Genomic DNA, 6,720 nt, shown 5'->3' on the forward strand with positions numbered 1-6,720 from the left:
GTCAGTTTGCCTTCTAAACCCACCCTCTCTTTACTCTGCTGTTTGCCCTTTGAGCTGACTTGGTTGGATTGTATCAATGGGCTTTCATGACTTTTGTTTTCCTGTTGGGTTTGGCTAATGGTGATCAGTTGTGGGAAATCACAGGGCAGTAGGAAAGTGTCATGGGGTATTTTTGCCCTACTTTCCTCCTTGCTACGTCCTTGTGTGTTGGCTATGTCACTCTGTGGTGCCTTGTGCAGTGGGATTTTGCCCTAATTTTAGCTCAGAATAATGATGTGAAAAATCAATAAATGGCCCAAGAGTGAGCACTTTGTAATACCTGGGCTTCATATTTCTAACTTGATCATCTAAGTTTTCTCCATTAAACTCTGGCATTCTATGATTGTGGACTAGTGTTGCTATTCAAATTGTAGTTGGGAGAGTCTTTACCAGATAGCTTGGTTGGTTAGAGCATTGTTCCAAAGCATAGCGGTTGCTGGTTCGATCCCCTGTTGGACCACATACAGGCACAGATCCTGTCTATCTCTTGACTCTTCTTCTCTCTCTAAAACCAATAATTTTTTTAAGTTAAAAAAAAACTGTAGTCTGTGGAACAAAATAATAACCTTCTCTTGGGGGGGTTCTTAGAAATGCAGGATGGTAGACCCTAACCATGGCCCACAGAATGAGAATCTAAAGTTTTATATGCATATCAGGATTTGAAAAATACTGAGATAGTAGACAATCATAGTTACTTCCTAGCTGTATGAGTTTGTGAGAAGTTGCTGTTTCTTTCTAAATCTCAGGTTTCTAATCTGAAAATTATAATACTAATTTTAGGGTTGTTGTGAAGAGTCGACTCAACAAGACATTTTGTATTGTTGTGTAACACCTACTCACTAAATAAAAAGTTATGGATACCTTCAGTGTGCTGAGTGCTGTGCTGGTTGCAAGTAGTTAACAAAGTAGAGTCCCTGGACTCATGAAGCTTACGCTGTTTTTGGGTCCCTTGGACAAAGTTATTCCAGTTCCATGAAGCAGCATGGTGTTGTGAATTGGTAATTGACATCAAAGATGACAATACATGAATTTCAGCCTGCGTTTTATTTGTTATTTTCTCAGCTTTATTGGGGAATAATTGACAAATAAAAGTGTTTCTATGTAAAGTGTAAAACATGATGATTATACACACACACACATACACACACACACACATAATTATTGCCACCATCAGGTTACTTAATACTTCTATCACCTCCCATAATTAAGTCTTTTTTTGAGAGTATATAGTGGGAATGTTTAAGAGCTGCTCTCTGCAAATTGCGAATTGCAAGTATATACTACCATATCATTAACTAAAGTCATCATGCTGTACATTAGATCCCCAAATCTTAAAGTCTGTATTATTTGACCTACGTCTTTCTCTGTTCATCTCTCCCTGACTGCCAGTAACCACCATTCTACTCTATGTTTCTATATCAGCCTTTTACTTTTACTTAGAATAATGCCCTCCGGGTTCATCCATGTTGTCACAAATCAGTTCTTTTTTTAAATGCACATTGTAAGACCTTAAACAAGTCATTTCAGCTTTCTGAACAGTGCAAATCAGATCTTAAGACTATTGGAACACATTAGCTATCTCAAAGTATGCTTTGTAGAACACTAAATGCATGTACTTCTCCACAGTGGAAATAAAAAGGATATCTCTGGTCAAATAACTTAGGAAACTCATTTTCTTATTAGGAGATCACAATGCCCTTTTACCTTATAAAAGGGATCAAAAAGTACCAAGTAATAACCCTTCTTTAACTGAGTATAATTGAACATTTCTGACAACTTCTTAACAAAGATTTCTTCTTTTCTTTCCCTTCCCTCTCCCTCTCTTCCTTCTTTCCTTTCTTCCTTTCTTGCTTTCTGTCACAGTAATTTTAGGAGAGTCACATTGGCTCTCAGAGGCCATTTATGGATATGGTAGTTTGTGGATCTATTGCAGAAAAGGCAGAAGGGGAGAAAAATTTTGCCCAGGGCAGTCCTCCGTAGCTGCTGGTCAGGACGACTCCCTATGGTTGCTGGGTTTGCCAAGAGGAAGCGTCACGTTTTAATAGGAGGGCAGGGGATTAGAAGCACAGTCTTGAGGAGTTGACTGACATTGAGCAAGTCTCTGGGCCTCAGTTTCTGTGTCTACATCAGGGTGTGGATCAGCCTGGTGACTCTGTCATGGTCTGGAATGCTAGTGTTATGTTTCAGCTTTGTAGGCACCTGCTGTTGGAAATGCCTACTTCCATTGGATGAGGAGAGAGCCACGTGCTGGGCACAGGGAATTCAGAGGTGAACTCTGGGGCTCTTGCTGTTTGACTTGGAAGTGGTGTTTTCCCCAGTGAAAGCTGGGCTTCCTCTCCCTGGGTAAGAATTCCGGGGCAGTCCTTATTTAGATTGAGGAAGGCCTCCTGACTTAGATGAAGTGCTCAAACCTGTTCCACTTGCTTAGAATGTGGGTTTCAGAGATATGACCACAATTCAGAACAAAGCCCAAAGCTTGTCTCGCAGGTATTTTGAAGTTGTCTTTTTTTCACACATCACGTTTCCAAGCCTCTAATGTGAAGAAAAGAAACATTATTCTTAAATTCTACTTTCTGAGGTTTACTTTCCTGTATATGAATATATAGACACTGAATAACTGAGTATATCCTTGCTTAGAGCAATAGAAAAGGAAGTTACAGAAAGAAGGGAACGGATCCAAGGCCTCCAACCTCTAAGCCGAATGCTTTTGCCTCTACATATTCAGCAGTTTTCACAGAGTAATATTTGAAAATCATTTTTATAGTGGAGAAGTGCGGTGACAAGTCTCATGGAGCCCTGGGGGACTTGCAGTCAGAGATCAAAGTTAAAATCCTGCTCTGCAACTTACCAACTGTGTGACCTTGTGAAAGCCTGCCACTTCTATGACCCTCCTTCTGCTCCTCTTGTAAAATGGTGGTAATAACCCTTGCTTGCTTACCAGGAATTTGTCAAGTTCAAACGAGGTAAAAAAGAAGTTTGGAAACTGTAAGGAGCTGTAGGTGTATAAGGGATTTGTATTTATAGGAGGTATTTCCAGGTGGCAGTGAGAGTAATTTGCTTTAATATTGGTTTGTCAATGTTTTCAAAATGGCTTAGAAGACTGGTTTGTCTTTGGAGCAGGGGGAGTAAAGGGGATAAGAATTGCTCATTCTGGTAAGGTGAGGGCATGTGTGTGGGTGCCTCTGAGGAGCGTTACTGTAACCAGAATTAACCTGAGAACTTCTGCTGGCTGAAGTTCCCTGTGCGTTCGTCTTCAAAATTCACTATCCAAAAGTATTCAAAGTGAGTCAAGTCTTTATTTGAATCTCTTGGCAAATGTCAGCAGAGATAAAATTCTTATTCGATTCTTCTACAATTCTCCTTTTCCCTGTCCCCGCCTGTCTTCACATCTCTCACGTCAATGAAGACCACCACAAGCCTTTATATTATTTAAAAAATTTTTAAGTTAAAAAAATAAAGTTGGGGCCCTGGCCGGTTGGCTCAGCGGTAGAGCGTCGGCCTGTCGTGCGGGGGACCCTGGTTCGATTCCTGGCCAGGGCACATAGGAGAAGCGCCCATTTGCTTCTCCACCCCCCCCCCTCCTTCCTCTCTGTCTCTCTCTTCCCCTCCCGCAACCGAGGCTCCATTGGAGCAAAGATGGCCCGGGCGCTGGGGATGGCTCCTTGGCCTCTGCCCCAGGCGCTAGAGTGGCTCTGGTTGAGCAGAGCGACGCCCCAGAGGGGCAGAGCATCGCCCCCTGGTGGGCAGAGCATCGCCCCTGGTGGGCGTGCGGGGTGGATCCCGGTCGGGTGCATGCGGGAGTCTGTCTGACTGTCTCTCCCCGTTTCCAGCTTCAGAAAAATACAAAAAAAAAAAAAAAAAAAAAAAAGAAGTTGGGTTTATTGGACTGATACTGGTTAACAAAATTATCCACGTTACAGGTGCTCAATTCTACTACACATCTGTACACCACACTGTGTGTCCACCCCACCCCCAAGTCAAGTCTTCCTCCATCACCATTTATCGCCCACACCCTCCTCCCCACTAACCACCCACTGCAGTCACCATACTGTTGTCCATGAGTTCTTTTCTCATTTTTGCTCAATGGCTCCACCCCCCGATTAGTGCCCCCGCCCACCACCCCCACCCTGACAGCTGTCAGCCTGCTGCTCTCTAGGAGTCCGTCTCTATTTGCCAAGCCTTCATTTTAAACCTTCACTCTCAATCCTCCAGGAAACTCACCTTGATAAAAATATGAAACAAAACAAAACTGATTCTTAGTAACTCCATTTTTCTTCTCTCCTCTTACTTTCTATATTATATACTCTTAATTGGCTAAATCTTTGTTTTTCTGATGAAATTTTTTTCACTTTGCTTGGCCATTAGTCCCTCTTCTTATTTGCCAGTGCCATATCAGAAGTGGCCCAGAAGGCCCTGGCCGGACAGCTCGGTTGGTTAGAGCGTTGTCCTGAAATGTGAAGGTTGCGGGTTTGATCCCCAGTCAGGAAACATACAGGAACAGATCCATGTTTTTGTCTGTTTCTGTCTCTCTCTTCCTTCCTCTCTCTAAAATCAACAAATAAAAAAGAAAATTACAAGGAAAAAAAGGCTCAGAGGCTGAACTGGAGCACTTGGAATAGATTTTTTGAAGTTGGGGAAGGATTGTGATCTAGTCAAAACCCCAGAACAGTGCAGAATATTTTTTAACACACTGGGGACAGGTCAAAGATAATGAATGCATAAATTAATATATACATCGTTTAAGTTTAGTGTGGTTTGTTTTCATCTCTCCAAGGCAATGACTGTATTCACAGTGCAGATGGGGGGATGTGAAGTTTGTTATGAGACCAGACATAGGGTAGTTAGTTGTAGCTTATTTTTTGGTGAACAGTCATGAAAATTTTCCATCATATTTTTTCAAGAATTTAAGTGCCTCTCTTGTGCCCTAAATTTACACTACTGATCAGACCATCTATCTCTCCTCTTCTTCCTCCTCCTCATTATTATTTTACTTTTAAAATCTATTCTCAACAACTTTCAAATATTGTATGGAACACAATATTATTAGCTGTAGTCACCATGCTGTATATATTACAACCCCATGACTTGTTTACTCTGTAAATGCTGACTTCAAGTCCTGCTCTTGGAGGAAAATGCCTTAGTGAGAAATACTGACTCACCACCATGGGGCCTCATTTTGAATTGCTAATCCTTTGCTTGTGAGGTTTTAACAGAACAGGCCACTCTCCATTGCTGCGCGCCACCTTGTGGGTAAACAATGAGCCATGATGGTGTAATTGGCATGTTGCAACAGTAGTTTGGGCCAGAATTCTTGGATTAAAATTGATGCTCTGCTCCCTACTAGCTGAGTGGCTGTGGGCAAGCTATTTAACTGTGTCTCAGTTTCCTTTGTAAATGGGGATAATCTACCAATTTAATTGTACCGAATATTATAGTAAGCATTAAGAGCTACTAATACACTGTCTTTGTATATCAGTTTGAGGGCTTTGTCAACTAAGACTAGATCGCTAGATAAAAACAATCATAATAACAAGCATTATTCATAGTATTATTAAGATAATAATGGTTAGCATTTACTGAATACATACCTGTAGCAGGCGCTGTGGTGTGCTGTTTACATGAACCATTTCATTTAATCCTCACAATAGTTCTTTGTATTGAAGAATTTTTATGCTCAGTCCACAGGTGAGGGAATTAAGTCTCTGAGGTAACCATGCATGTGTGTGTGCACGTGTTACACACAAAGGGTGCAAGAGGAAAGAGTATGGCAGGTTTATGGTAATTTTCTTTTTTTTAAATTTTTATTAATTTTAATGGGGTGACATCAATAATTTTCTTCAAATTGTTAAATAGTTGTCAGAGGGAAAGAAATAGTATGTTTTTATTTTCCCAAACAGCTTCAGATATTGTAATACTTTGCGATTAAATTTTTGCTTATTTACACAGAATAACTTTCTAATAGCCAGAATTGCTCAAATATCAAGTGATCTGCTCTCGGAGACAATAAAGTCTTCATTACTAAAGTTTCTTAAACAGGGTTTGCTGATACTTGTTAGAGAGAGTGGAGGGGTCACGTCTCAGTGAGAGGGATAATTCAGGTATTTTCTAATCAGAGGTGTCAGTGTTTTTATAATAAATTTGAAAATGCAGTGATTTCTCTGGACTGCAGTAGGCTTTATGGCAGAAGCAGTCCTTCAGCTGGATTTGTACATTAGATAGTACATTTTTTTATTGCAAGTTGTAAAATGAAAACTAGTTTAAGAAAATAAAATGTTAATTGTAAGGATTAGATGGTGTCTCAGGAAATCCTCAGGCAGGAAGAAAAAAGGGTTTCGAATAGCATCTGTTTTCTGTCTCCATTATAATATTTTTTCCTTCTCTACTTCTCGGCAAAACAGCTTTCTCTCTGTCCCCCCATCCACGTGGTAGGCAGTAGATTATTTCCCCTACGTTAGATCAGAAATCTAAGTTGACATGTTGCAGATGCTGCCATCCTGACACAGAGAAATTGTACTGTTGGTTCTAATTCCAATGTATTTTTGGTGATACAGTATTTTAATTGAGGTAAGATTCACATAACATAAAATTAACCAATTTAAACTGCAATTCAGTGGCATTTGATACTTTCACAATGCTGTGAAACCATCACCTCTAATTTAGTTGTAGCATGTTTTCCTGACC

At 40.5% G+C, this 6,720-nt stretch overlaps 1 non-coding gene across 1 annotated transcript; it reads left to right on the top strand.

The window, feature by feature from the left end:
- The first annotated feature begins 3,503 nt into the window (after positions 1–3,503).
- Positions 3,504–3,579, top strand: TRNAD-GUC (transfer RNA aspartic acid (anticodon GUC)). The gene has a single exon. It is a non-coding gene; the product is annotated as a tRNA-Asp (tRNA).
- Positions 3,580–6,720: the final 3,141 nt, after the last annotated feature.

This window comes from Saccopteryx bilineata, chromosome 4 (genome assembly GCF_036850765.1).
Source record: "Saccopteryx bilineata isolate mSacBil1 chromosome 4, mSacBil1_pri_phased_curated, whole genome shotgun sequence".
NCBI lineage: Eukaryota > Metazoa > Chordata > Mammalia > Chiroptera > Emballonuridae > Saccopteryx > Saccopteryx bilineata.